Genomic DNA, 14,196 nt, shown 5'->3' on the forward strand with positions numbered 1-14,196 from the left:
AAATCAGCTTGCTGTTATCTGCTGGTTCAAGAGCACCATTCACTCTATTAAAAATTTCATGCTCTTGAAATTGATGCTGCTCTGTTTTTAAAAAGGTCTTTCCTATTAAATCTTATATTTAAAGTTGGGGAGGGGAATGTTACTGGATACTTTAAAAAAAAAAAAAAATTGTTGGCTGAAGCTGCTTTTGAATTTTACATGTTCAAAGGGAAATAAATTCATGAGAGAATTTGGAGCTACAATTGGCATAAAATCCCAGCAGGAAAATTTGCCAGATTAATAAATATGCATTTCACAAGAGGCAAAGTAAAATGAGTTGTAAAATTGTGTTTATGGAGCTGCCTTTGCTTTTAGTGTGACTACTACTGAGCTTAAAAGTAGAAACTGGGTTAAGCAAGTTTCTGAAGCTTGCTGGTAGTCTAGAGCTGAAGCCATAAAAGTAAAATTGGTTTTTCTCATGCAGTTATCATCAGAGAACTTGGTTTGTTTTTTGTAATGACCCACATTCTACAAATCTGGCATAATTCATAATTTGACAGTCTTTGTGGCAGAGACAAAATGTGGAGCAATAGAGTGTATCTAAAACAGTCAGAAAATGACAAGTTTTGGTCTTGTTTCTTCAAATTAGATGGATACAGTCTTGGCAAAGATAATTATTCTGCTGCAATGGTCTGTCATGGGCTGTACATTTGAGTATAATTAAAGTGATTTTTAAGGATGCTCTCTAGTTATAAGCTACAGGGATGAGCTGGGGCAGGCACTATCCTGTCTGACTAATAGCTGAGTGGTGGTGTGTTTTCAAATAGTTTGTCCATTTATTTTCCCATCTGTGGATGCTTGTGAGATTTGTTGCTGCATTCCCCCGGTCAGAGACGACTGCCCCTGTTGTCTCTTGAAGTCCTCTATGTGCTGTTTGCAGATAATCTGGATATAAACTCTCAGAATTTTCTGACGTCAACTTTTTGACCAAAGAAAAGCTGTAAGTTGTCTTTTGACTTTGGAGTTCTAGAGAAAGCCACCAGGATGTAAGTTAAATACAAATTGTTATAAACATGTATCAGTTTAAAGGTGGTGTAAGCCCTAGCCAGGAAGTAGACAAACTTAGGTTTAATTTTGAGTGCAGAATGGGCTGTAATAATGTGGTTTTCCAGTGACTCTCAGTGCTCTTTGGCAGTTTTTAAATCATGGGTGAAGGTCCTGTCCACTCTGAATCAGACATAAGTTTTGAAGATGAAATGGTCAGTGTGGGGACATGGATGTTTTAAGTGCTTAGATTGCCAGTAACTGGTGTCTGATCTCTAACCCATTTTATATTAATTTATGAATAATAGCTGTCACATGGAAATAACTGTTACTCATCTACTGTCATTAGAACAATGGGCTTAATAAAGCACTCCCTATCCCGTTGCAGATACTCAAGCCTTCCTGCCCTTTTTAAAAAAGAAAAACATTAGGCTAAGTTTTAGCTTTTCTGAAGTGCGTGTAAGGCATCTACATTGCATTTTTCTGATGTTCCCAATAATGGACTCGCAGCAGACAAAGTAAAGCATCTCCTGTATAAGACTCTTCTTGTAATAAGCACCCCAATCCAGCAGACTTTGTAGAATGTCATATTTGTCATATTTTAAGTAAAACTTGACAAGATACAACAGAACCTCAAAGGAAGGAGGGATTTCAGTGCTGATGTTTTACATTTCATTCCACTTGCTTGAACAGTGTTGAACAGATACAGCCTCATCTTCATTCCTGGATGTAAATGCCAAGAACAAGGCCATGCTGATGTAGAGCAAGGGTGGGAGCTGGGTGCAGTGTATTTATGGGATTTATGCCAATACCTGTGTAAAACTCCTTGAGGACTATAAATGGTGCTTCTCGGGGGGAGCTGGCAACACATGGAGTATTCAGGGAGGATGTTTAACGAACAGCCATAAACTTGTCTGCAGTGACTTGCTTAATGTTCCTTATATCAGTTGCGCTTTTGTGTTTGATAACACATTCCTAAATTCACTTTTAAAATTTGTCTCAAAATTAAGTCTGCTCTGCCAGTAGCTTGAATGTTACAGAGATCTGTTGCAAAGGTCTGCGTGAGAGGAAATTTAAACCAAACTCTGCCTGCTAATGTGTACATGGGATCTCTTCTGGAACCTGTGGGTGAGATCTTCAACAGCAATCACCACATGAAGATCCAGCTGTGAAAATCACACATAAAAGAAAGAATATTGGGTGGTTTTCATCACAAGAATTGGGGCCAAGGCAAATGGCTGCGGAAGTGGATGGAAAAAGCTTAGGTCATGCTGGTCAGAAACTGCAAGGAAAGGAGGATTCTTAAAACATACGATTTCCTGATGGAGATCTGTCCTCCATAGCTTCACCCCAGGTGTTCATGAGCTGCATCACCAAAGGTAATAGAGATAAAGTAATAAAAGTTCAGCACAGGTGGCACTGTTTCTCTGACCACTCATGGTACTTTGCATTTTCACTTGCAAGCAGGAACGAAATCACTGCATTTCAACTGAACAGCTGCTGGTGTTTCCAGGCTTAAGAATAGGAAGATGAGACTGCTGTGCTCTTCACCTGCAGCTATGACTTGTTTAATTCAACTAAACTTAAATCTGTCTTAAAAGCAGTGTCTGCTAAACTCTTGTCATGGACCTGAGTTACTTCACTCTTCTGATTTTTATTAAATATGAACTATGTGCACTAACCATTATTTTTAGAAAAGGCGTGCAGAGCCATGTGCGTGACTTTGGGTTACGTGGCCTTGATTTTTTTTTTTTTTTTCCTTTCTCTTTCATTCCTGGGGACACCGTTTTGCCCTGAGCTGAACTCCTCCTGCCAGAGAAGTGCGTAAAGGAGGGTCTGATTCCATTTCCTAGAGCTTCCCAGTGCACTCCTGCAAGTGATGGAGAGCAGGACGGGAGCCCGGAGGTTACAGCCCTTGCAGCATGTACGCGACCAAATTATTTTAGCTTCTTTGTTAAGGCCAAAGTCATGACTTGACCGCAGTGTGATTCACTTGTGGAAAATGGACTCTTTTATGGCAAAGAATGGGTGGGAAAGGGCTTAACAACAGCCTAAGCTTTCCCTTAGGATAATAACCAGTGATCTCCTGGAGACATAGTGCATCCTTCTTAGTACGGTTTCTTTGCACCCAGGTGGGATGTCTTTGGCTTTGCTGGGATAAAAGCAGGATGGGTGTCTTTCATGTTCTGTGGAGGTGCTGCAAGCCTGTACCCAAAACTTCAGGTCAGGGTCACCATCTATTTTGATACCCAAAGTAACAGTTATGAAGTTCACAGCATGGTACTTTATCTTCCTAATCTAGATGCCTCTTAGTTACAGGCTGCACACACTAATTAGCTCTTCTCGTAGAAACCGGGAAACCCTTAGACTCTGTGAAGTTATTAGTGCCAGAATTTTTATAGATAACATTAGCGTCTGTGGAGTTTACCCAAGGTAATTTATGTTCTATTTGCAACTCAGGGAGAACTCTTAGATGTTTGACATCATAAAACAGTAAAACTGGGAGATTTATTACAGGGGCAGAGAGAACAGGGCTCTTGAGCTGCTTTGTTTATCATAAAAAGTTGGGTTAATCAGATGTGCACATGTGTCTTCCATATTTTCTGGTTTCATTTCCCTCCTGTGCTGTTCCTTGACAGGCTCTGTGGTAGATGAAAAGGTGTGGGAGCCCTGGAAAAAGTCCTTTGGACTCTACAGGATGAGGATTATATTCGTACATCCAGAGGATGTTTATCTCCCTCTTGAGTTACCATTAGTACAAAAAAAGAGACATACACAACTGAGCACTCAATGAGGCCATAACTTCTACCGGAGAAGGGCAATATAGGAAATCCCAGTGGTGTGGTTGCTGGGGGGATCAAGAGATGATGCTCCTGGACCCTGCTGGAGCCACCACTGTGATGTCAGCACCCTGGGAATGCTCATCCCCATGGATGCAGGCCAAAAGTGACATGGTAATGATACATTCTGGGTGGGGCTGGGGAGGACTGCCTCTGACTGGGTGTCCTGGCTCTACTGGCTTCACAAGACACTCTGCCTGGAGAGCTGCTCCCACTGCTGTCCTGAGATCAGCGTGGCTGCAACAGCCCTGCCTCTTCATTAGGGGGGTTTCTGCAGTACCAATGTGAGTAGTGTCTGGGTGTTTTGGGAGGGCTTGCAGGGAATCCCTGTCACCGTGGAGGTGCTTTGACCAGGAGTGTTTGGCTCGGCTCTGCTGGGAGATGCTGCTCATGCCTTTATATTCCCAGGTCCTTGCTTTGTACAGCCTGCACATGGGCTCGGGGTTAAACTTAAACAGGATTAAGAGAGAATCCATCAGATTGGCAGGGGCCAAGGTGTAGGTTCCCTTGTGGGTTAGCATGGGGAACTTTTTCCAACAAATTTCCTACTGATGCTGGCACTGGGCATCTGAAGATGATCCCCATCCTGTCTGCTATAGCTACTCAGCTTTTGGTCTTTGTTGGCTGGTCTTCTCTTTGCCATGGCCGCATGGGGTGCACTGAGGAGGTGTTCTCAGATGCTCCCAAGCAGCAGCAGGAGAGACCCTCCAGGTGTCTCAGTGGTGTTGGTCTGTGAGCAGAAAGAGAAATGTTGTTAGCATCTGGAAAGTCCCATGCTGTTCAAGCAGGTTGAAACAGCTGCCCCCAGCCAGGCATCCCTCTGGGAGGGGTGCCGATGGGGTGGCAGCAGGGAGCTCCCAGCCAGAGCAGGGCAAGAAGGGCTGTGAGCCCTCAAGCTCCACACAGGCTCAGCTGGCTTCCAGCTTTCTCCTGTCTCTCCTCTCCAAACACCTCCTTTGGAGGTTGCATCAGCAGGGAAGCTTTGGTTAAGTGGGAGAAAAAAAAAAAAAAAAGGCATACTTCAGCTGAAACGACTGCCCATCATCCTTCATGCATTGCAGGGTGAGCTCGCTGCAGAAAGAAGTGCCATGGGAATTAGGGAAGCCCGAGCAGAGGTAGAAGAAAAGCAGGCAAAATGGTTAGTGTGTGTCTTGGGGGGTTGTGTGAACAGCTTCATGCAGGGCAGGCTGGTGGAGCTGAGCTAGCTCCCGCATCAAAGAAGGAAAGCGGTGAACTGGTATTAATTGTGCAGCTGAGGGTGGTTAATTAGCAAAGCTCATAAGACCCTGTGACTTTCTGAAGTTGTTAGGGATTTCAGGTGTGGTGAGGAGGGGAGCTGGGAAGGATGTGAGTGTTGGGTTGTTGGCTGGAGCTTCTGCTGGTCCCATACTCCAAGCAACAGGATGAGATGTGAGTTAAACCACTGTTGTTGAACTTCCCCTCTCTGAAGGGGTGGGTGGGGGGAAAGGGGTGTTTGTGGTTGTAACTCTGATGATATTGCCTTGGTATGGGGGAAAGTTTCCTGGGCAGAGGTGGGTTGTGTGGTCATCCGGGAAGGTGGGAGCTGGTTTCTGAGGCTGCCTTGGAGCAGGGATTGTTTCCAAGCAGGAGGGTCCTCTGCCATGGTATGTCCCAGCAGGGTGTCCTCAGGCTGTGATGTCACTGTCACAGCAAGCTTGGGGGCTCCCAGACCATGTACTTCCCCAGGAGCTGGCAAACATGTGCTTTCTGGAGAGCAGCAGGGTCCTGGTGCTGCAGGACCTTGAGATGGAGGGAAGTATTGTCCTGGGCTTAACTGAGACTGAATGACTTCATGGTAAAGCATCCAAATTGGGAAATTTAAAGCGGGGAATGAAAGCCTGTAAGCTTGGTCTGTTAGCTGGGGCGTTTCTGTGCCTAGGGGTGTAAAGCTAGAAGGATAATACTTGTCTTGCAGTGGCAATGGGGGAAGGTTCTTGCCCTCAGTGGTGGCAGGACAGGCATATCCCTTCCATGGGTGGCTAGATATTGCACATGGCATCAGCCTGCCACGCTGTGGTCTGTGTTATGGCTGGTGGAGGTACGTCTGTAATGCATTTAGGGCTTGCACTTTATGAAAGGGCTGACTGGGATGGCTGTGGACCTGGAGAACTCCTGCAGACCTTGTAGGGCAACGTTGTGTCGGGTGACATAGGGAGGAGGATGCCTTTTACCTCCACAACTTCTGACTCAACCCCAAGCTAGCCTGAAAGAAAATCCCTCTGGAGCCCTTGAATGGGTCCATGGCAGGTGCGTCAAACCCAGCAGGCAGCTGTCATCTCTAGCTCCCTCTTAGTGTGGCAGATGCTGCAGCTTGTGCTTCCTAGGAGCAGCCAGGCTTTCCTGGCCTGATGCAGGTATCCATCAGGAAGGGCAGGATGCCTTCCCATGCACTGCATCATTAACAACTTTAAACTGTCGTTCCTGAATATTGTACATAATTTCTTTACATACTGACTAGAGGTATCCAGGCTTTAGAAACCTGCTCACTGTGTATGAAATCACATGCCAGCGGTGATCTGATTAGCTGGCTCCTTGGGATCTTGCCACGGGGCACGTGGGAAGCGGCCTCTTTATTTCTCCCTTCTTCCAGCTTTGAATGGCTCCCAAGTTTCCTCCTGCTCTTTCCCTTAATGAATTGTGCCGCGCTGGGACAGACCTCTCGGCTGAAAGAGTCTAATTGCTGGAGTAAGGATCAAATAGCCATTAGAGTGTTTGCTACTAATTAATTATTGCTTGTCGCTGCTCGGAAGTGGAAGGGCTCAATTGCAATGTAACAGGCTTACCAGTGCTAAATAACTCCTGTTTACAGCTACAGGGACCTGAAGGCTGGTGGTTACTTGCTGCTTGTAGTGCTGGTCTTCTGGGGACATGGGGAGGGCTGAGCCCCCTATCTGTGTCACGCTGATTTTTATTTTTTTTTTTCTCCCTCCAAAGTCTTGTGGTTGATTGCTCATCCTGAATGGTTTTAGTTGGTTTAAAATGGGTGGTGTCACCCTTTACCAGTCAAACATTGCACTCTAGGAAACATCAAAGAACTAATTAACCTGCCAGACTGCTTAACAATATTACAAAAAAGATTTCTTGTAACTAAATACAGGACATATCTGCTGTCTACTTTGCTCGCTTTTAATTTAGAAAAGGTGGAAAGCTGGTGGGGAGAAGAGGAGAAATCTGCTCATCCAACTGGAGGACTGATGGTTGACAACCAAGCGGCAGTGATTTATGGCTGGGTAATTTTCCAGCTGCCATAGTTTGTATTAGCGCAAATGAGAATTGATGGCAGTTTGAGTTAATAGCCGATGCAGTGAAGAGCTGGCACATGGTAGCTTTGATCTTCTCTGCCACGGGAGCAACTGCTTCTCAAACCATCCAGGTTCGTCTGCTGAAACCCGGAGAAGCAGGTGGGCCCCAGCCGTGTGTGGAGGGCTGGGTGCCTGGGAGAAAGGGGGGAAGGTGCAACCTGGAAAGGTCTGTGAGTGGGGCAGTGCTGTGGGAGCAGAGCCCAGCGCGTGCCCAGCATGGCTGCGAGGGAATTTGGGTTTCTCTCTTTGCTCTTCCTTTCCTTGCTTCTCCCCCAAGCCTTGTCTGCGCTGTGCTCTTCCTTAAGCATCTCACACTGCTCCTCCAAGCACTGGTAAAACAGCCAAGGACAGTACTCGTCTACCAAGTCATGATGGGCCACACCACCAAGCATCGCATTGATGCTGAGGCTACTGGACAAGGAGCCAGGGTGTTTGAGTGCCATTAAAAAAAGAAACTGAAAGTTTTCCCCTCCTTTCCCTTGCTGATGCTCAGGAGATATTTGGGAACCCTCTACCCAGCCTTATCGTGCCCCAATCAGAGGGATGCAGAGGCTGGGGTAGGAGCATCATGCCTGTGGAGCGGGAGCAGGGGACGGGAGCAGGACTGGAGCAGGGTGCCAGTGTCGTGGTGGGGGCAGGACTGGTGCTGGCACCGTGGTGGTGCCCACCCTGCGTGCACAGGGCTCTCCTGGCCGGAGGGAAATGCCAGCAGCCATCGGAGCAATGGAGAGGTGTTTAGTGGAGAAGAAAGTAAGTGCATGGAGAGAGCATTCACCAAACCTGAAGGCCCTCAGGGCTGCCCTGTGAGCATCCCAGGGTGTCAACCCAGCTCCGAACTTATGGGAACACATCAGTGTGTGGTCCCCAAACCAGGCATTACGCTCTCTATAAGGTGTTTTAAATTTTTCACTGAATTATTTTCTCAGCTCTAGCAGTGATAGAGGTTTTTATTCCAATGTGGTTTATTTCCAATAATTAAGGGGAATAATGAGACAGTTGCTGGCAAAGCACATTACTTATAGCATAATAATTTTTGTTTTAAGGTTTTCCCCAGTGTCAAAGTTTTGCAGTAGCTCTCATTAGGAATAGAATGCACACCAGTCTTTGACAAGTGGCAGTGAGAGGAGCGTAGCCTAGCGGGAAGAGTCTGAAATATTTAAATATAAATTATTTACCTTAAAAGTTGATTCTCTGAATGCTTCTTGCCACAGTACCTGACTAATTACCATGTTATCAAAGCACAGGGCAAACCTGTAAGCCTCAGCATTTGGAGTGGTTTGACAGATAAGCCTTCCTGGCAGAAATAGATGTAACTTCGCTATTATCAGTCTGGTTCACTTTTGAATTTTGAATTACTTTTTTTTTTTTTTTTTTTTTTTAAAAAAAAGACCCTAATAGTCTGTTTTATGTAAACCGCTCAGAGATTAGGAGTTGATTTCAAAGATCATCCTCCATAAAGTCTCTTGATCATATTTTATGGTTCCTGTGACTCATGGGTGTAATCTTGTATCCCTGGGATATTCATGACATGTTCGTCTAATTCCCCATGGTAGCTAATCTCACTTCTGTACCTTAAAAAAATATTAAAATATCTTTAAAGCAGGGCTGGTAAAAAGGCAACTTTTACAGCCAATCTTCAGCTCCAATTGCTCCTGCTGGGGAAGTCATAATGATGAATTTGTGACATAATTTCTCTGGCAACATGCTGGGATTTCATAAATGGGGATGGTGATTATAGAGCAGGATCAGGTGAAGCTGGATTGTGATGGAAAAAACCCCGATTCAAATGCAAATTGTTCAATAATGGCATAGGGGATACCAGAAATTACTGGCAATTTATTTTATTTGGGTTAAGCTCCTCATTCCGTCTTCTCTAGTTGGAAAGTCACTCTTTTAAGGACGTGAGCAAAAGAAACGGCTGGAAAACATATCTTTCTCCTCTCAAGAGAACAAAATTGTCCTAATTTAATAATAATTAATCAGTTAGTGTCATTAATAACAACGTTCTGTATTTCTATGATTCCTCCCATTCAAGATTCTTCAAGTGCTTCACAAACCCTAATTGATTCCACCTTACCACTCCTTGTAGCAGGACCACATAATTTACCCCATTTTCTGGAGACAGGAAGGTGTGTGAGCCAGGCAAATCATTTTAATCAGGTTAAATGATTTGCCCAAGGTCAGACAAGGGACCAAAGTCAGGACAGAGCTGTATTTCATAGATCAGCCTCTCCCCAGCTGGGTTTTGGCTATGGGACAGTGCATGTGGCTATTGCATGGTCATGCAAGCGCTGGCCACCCAGTTGCCGCCTCAGAATAAAGCTGGCAGTTTTCTGGTGTCTGGCACATAGAGTTGGGAATAGGAGCAAGCCCTATGGGCATGCATCAGTGGTGAAACCAGCAGAATTGGCTTTCTGTTAGTTATTCTCACTGAAATTGGAAGCAAATTGGTTCGTTTTTTAGGTTTTTCTTTGACTCACCCCTCCACACCCCCCCTCAGTCACTTGGAATTTAAACTGTTTAGCTGAGGATTAAACTAATTGCTCCTGTAAAATGCTGTTCCCACACCATCTAGTGTACATCTGTTAACTGGGGAGGGATAACTGAACCAGTTGCCAGATGGTCTCTTGGATTTGGGTGGCCGGGAGCCAAGGAGCTGCCAGTTGGCGGTTTGTGGGGTTCTAGCAAAGAAGTCACGCTACGTGCACATTCCCCTCGGTTACTCTTCTCTGCCTTAATGAAGATACTGCCTAATGCAATAAAACAGCCATTAGCCCCCTCCCTGCACTCCCCCCTCCCCAAAAAGGATGAGTTTATAAGTCTGATTTGTCTGACTTGAGGCAGACTTTTGCAGGAGCTCGGGTTCTCCGCACGCTATGTGTGCAGAGGCACTTTCTCAAGTACGTGAGTTATTCAATCCCCCGCCTGCCGGCTGCCTCTTTACGTGCTGTAGTGGAAAGATGCTATTGCAACAAAACTGCTCTTTGAAAGTGTTTTCTACCTTTATAGCTAGCAACTCGAACTTCATTGCTTAGCCTTGGTTATCGAATGAAACATTCATAATGCATATTGGCTCACATCACACTGTACCACTTCAAAAACTTCAACCTGAGGGCTAGCTGCTGTGCTTTGTGTTTAAAAAGTATGCAGTATTTACCCGTGCTTGGAGGAGGACACACACCCACTCTGCTGGAAAGGAGTGTTATGTCAGACTCTGAAGAGACTGTCTGTAACTCAGAACATCTTTCCCAAGACTGGGATCCTCAGAGGTGACAACTAGGTGGTATATTTTTCATGGGACTGCTGCTAGGGTCAGCCATGGCATCCAGAACCCAATCCAAGCATGGATCTTGCTCTGTTTCTGACCATGCAATGCTCGACAGGGATTGGAATCACATCTGGCGGGTGGTGGAGTTACTCCCTGGGGTGGTTTGGAGCGGAAAGGGGCATCCTATGCTGCAGGTACAGTACAGAGGAGGTAGAGAGCAGTACCTGAGCTGGTAGCCAGCACTCCCACGTAGGAAACCTTGCCAGCACAAAGTCTTTTCACGGTGCATGCCTTTGATAGCCCTGAAAATCCAAAGCTACCTGCTGGGGTAGGAAAGGACAGAGCTTGGAGCAAATCCCGTTTCACAGCAATGTTTTCTTTTTGGCAGAGTGTGTATTTACTGAGAAATATTAGGCTTATGTGACTTACGCTGAACACACTGCAGTGCAAATACTCAGCTGGATCCCCTGCAGTGTAAGTACTTCCTAAGCCATGATAGTGTTACTCTCCTACCTGGGCTGGAGCTTGCATGCAGTAATGTGCATGTGTCTCTCCAGGTGAAGCACTGCTCAGTAAAAAAAAAACTAATAAAAGCAATGGATGCACTTGGAGGTGACCATATGGTCAAATCCAACTGCTCTTGACAGCCAGAGCCTCATCCAGAGCCTGCTGTATTCTGTGGGAAGATTCCTACTGAAGTGGAGAGACTTTGCAGGTGGAAACTTCCTACATCTGGGGGGTTTATCTGCACACATCTGTTTATCTGTGTGGGCTGTGGTGCCCATAGCTGTCACAATAGGTTGTGGAGTGGAAAGTACCTTGAGATGAGTTAGTGAAAATGGGGCTTTCTTCTAGTTGAGGAGCTCTGGGGTGCTGCAATGGGACACTTTTTTTTTTTTCCCCTCTTACATGAGCAAACCCTTTACTGACCTGGCTTGGTGAGTCTACTGGCTTGAACACTGTGGCTCTTGCAGAGCTCTTCTCAGAGGCCAACCCCAGCAGGAGCACAAGGGAAACTCAAGGAAGGGGGGAATTTATGGCTTCACCATTAAAATAACACTTAGGCAGATGAAAATTTGCTGTTTGGTTTACTGCTAGAGAGGTGGTGGACATGGACAAGTTCCAACCAAAACAATTTGTTAGGGGGAAGTCCAGTCAGCCATGGTTTCCTCTCTGTTCTGTGAGATGGAGTGACAGCACCTCCAAACCCCTCGGTGCCGGGGTCAGACCATGGGGCTGCACTCCCCTCCCACCCTGCCTGCGTAGCTCCTGTGACCTGAACTGGTGGCAGATCCTAGTTCTCTCCTGATGCTGGGAGAGGAAGCTCAGCTTGATGAGGACATTGGAGTCTCTGGCTTTGGGGGATGATTTGCCACCTTGCAGGAGCCCATGCCCATGGGCTCTTGGGGGTTTTCCCCTTGGCTGTGTGTGGGTGATTCCCTCCCGTGCCTGTGGCGGGCGATGAGGACTTTCTCTGGTGGCAGAGCAGCACGGACTGAAGGGGTGGTTGCACCTCTGGGTCTGCATCACCTGGAGGGTGACCGAGCCTACTTCCATTCATTTCTGGAAATTTTTTTTTTTCTTAGTTGTTCGTGTAAAAAACCTACTTCCCATAGTCAGTGACTGCCAACTGAGTTTTTCTGCTATGCAATGCAAAGCCAATAACATAAAGGCTGATGAATCTTGCCCTCTGCCGTGCCCCATGCTTTTCTTTTCTGGGATAGACTGAACCGTTTGGCTCTGTTAATGATGGTGTTAAATGGACTGCTGTTGCTTTGAGAGGTGACTTAATTTTTTCTTAAAAGGAGGAGTTTGGCAAGGGACAGAAGTGGTACGTGCCCCCAGTGCTGGTCTTGCACAGCTTGCAAGCTTCCCCATGGTGCGTTGCGCTGGTGAGCAAATCTCCTGGCACTGCAGAGCAGTGGCTGTTCCCAAATGTGTGCTGTGCTGATGGGGATTGCTCAGACTCTGTCTGTGGAGAGCCGGGAGATGCTCTGTGCCTGGAGAGTTGCTTGGTCAAGTTGGGCCCAACCTCTGGTGGGGCAATGCCTGTGTGGAGGCTCTCTCGGGACATGACATCACTTGGTGAATGTTTGCATAGCTCCTGCTAGAAGCAGGGCTGGGATCTGTGAGTGACCCTGTGTAGGCATGGGAAACAGCCCTGACCCTGCGGAGCTTTCTCCTGGCTTGCTGTGGTGCCCCGTGTCACGCTCCTGGTGAACCCCTGACTGTGCCTCTCATTCAGCAGGGGAGCACGGGTCAGGCAGAGACTTCCCCAGTCAGGGGCTTGTGATGAGAATAGTACACAGCTATATACGGAGATGTCTGTGCTGCCGTTCAAACCCGCATCCTTTTGTTCCTACTCTGGAGGACCGGGATGTTCCCTGCCAAAGCGCTGTTCTCTGGAGGAATAACACCCTGTCCTGGGGGCCCCAACCCAGAAGCAGGCAGCTGCCTGTACTGTTGCCCGGCCAGGGTGATGTAGGGCATCTATGCCTTTTCCTTTTTCTCCAGTTTCAGTCTGGAAAGACTTCTAGAAAAATATGCTTGAACACTTGAGGTTTGGGCAGGGACCTGGGTAGGAGCAGGGGAGGGAGGAGAGGGGTCCTGGTGGGTATTTGTTATCATCGGGGGATGTTCCTGCTTGCTTTGAGTTCCTTCATCTTGCCCAGGCCCAGCAGTGCCACAGAGCTGGTTTATGGATGCAACCACCACCGTTGCCCATGTGTTGCAGGCTTCCCTCTCCAGCAGCCTCACACCGTGCCGGATCTGTCCCTGGACCTCTTGGCAGGTTATGGTTTATGCAAGCAATGATGCAGCTTGATGGCAAGGAAATAAATAAAATTTTTTAAGGGCTTTTCTGTTCCTTGTTGTGGCTGCTGGGAGGTTGGGGATGCCTTGACAATTTCTTTGCAAAACCTGTGTTTCCAGGCATGTTTTGCTGTGCAGGGAGGTCCCACAGAAGGAGTAAGCAGCGATGGTGACTGCATGCAGCAGAGTTGCTGGGGCTGGGACCCTTCCAGAGGCTGCCTGGGCTGGGGACAGGCGGGAGAGTGCCCTTTCAGGTTGAGAGGTCCAGAGACTTCTAGCACGGCAGGGTTTTGGGTGTGCATGTGACAGTGTGGGGAGCAGACGACTTGAGTTTCTTTTCTTCTCCACTGGCTGCAAGCCTCTGGTGGTGGGTTGGGGCTGGCCTGCAGCAGGAGCTGCCAGATCATACCCATCGCTGCGCTGCAGCTCTCCTGGGACCACGCTGTGTCAGCCTTGCTCACAGCCCTCCTGCTGAGCTCCACGTTGCCCATTTGTCTTGTTCCTGCTTGGCTTCTCCTGCTCCCGCGTGCTGCTCACGCATGTGCAACGCCAGAGAAGGACAAAATGTGTGTGTGGCACTGGAGGAAGGAGAAGATGAATAGAGACAGGGCTCAGAAGGGAGTTTTACCTGCTGTGTCTGTACAGGGATGTGGGTAATGCCTTGTCTAAAATTTCCAAGGAATATAAAGTAGAAAATAGCATGCTTTCTTGGGACTGGAGAAATAAAGACAACATCCTGAACAGGATCCATCAAGAATGTAGTGCTGCTGCTTGGATGCTCAAAGGGCAGGGCCCAGAGGCTGCCCTTGGAGCAATATTAAATATATCACCAAGTCAAGTTACGTGAGTGTACAAACTCCATCAGTGCAGTCATGTTCTGCCCTGCCCACCCCCAAGAAGGGAGCTGGTGCATCTCTGTCCTTGCAAGGCA

This window comes from Athene noctua, chromosome 11 (genome assembly GCF_965140245.1).
Source record: "Athene noctua chromosome 11, bAthNoc1.hap1.1, whole genome shotgun sequence".
NCBI classification, from domain to species: Eukaryota; Metazoa; Chordata; class Aves; order Strigiformes; family Strigidae; genus Athene; species Athene noctua.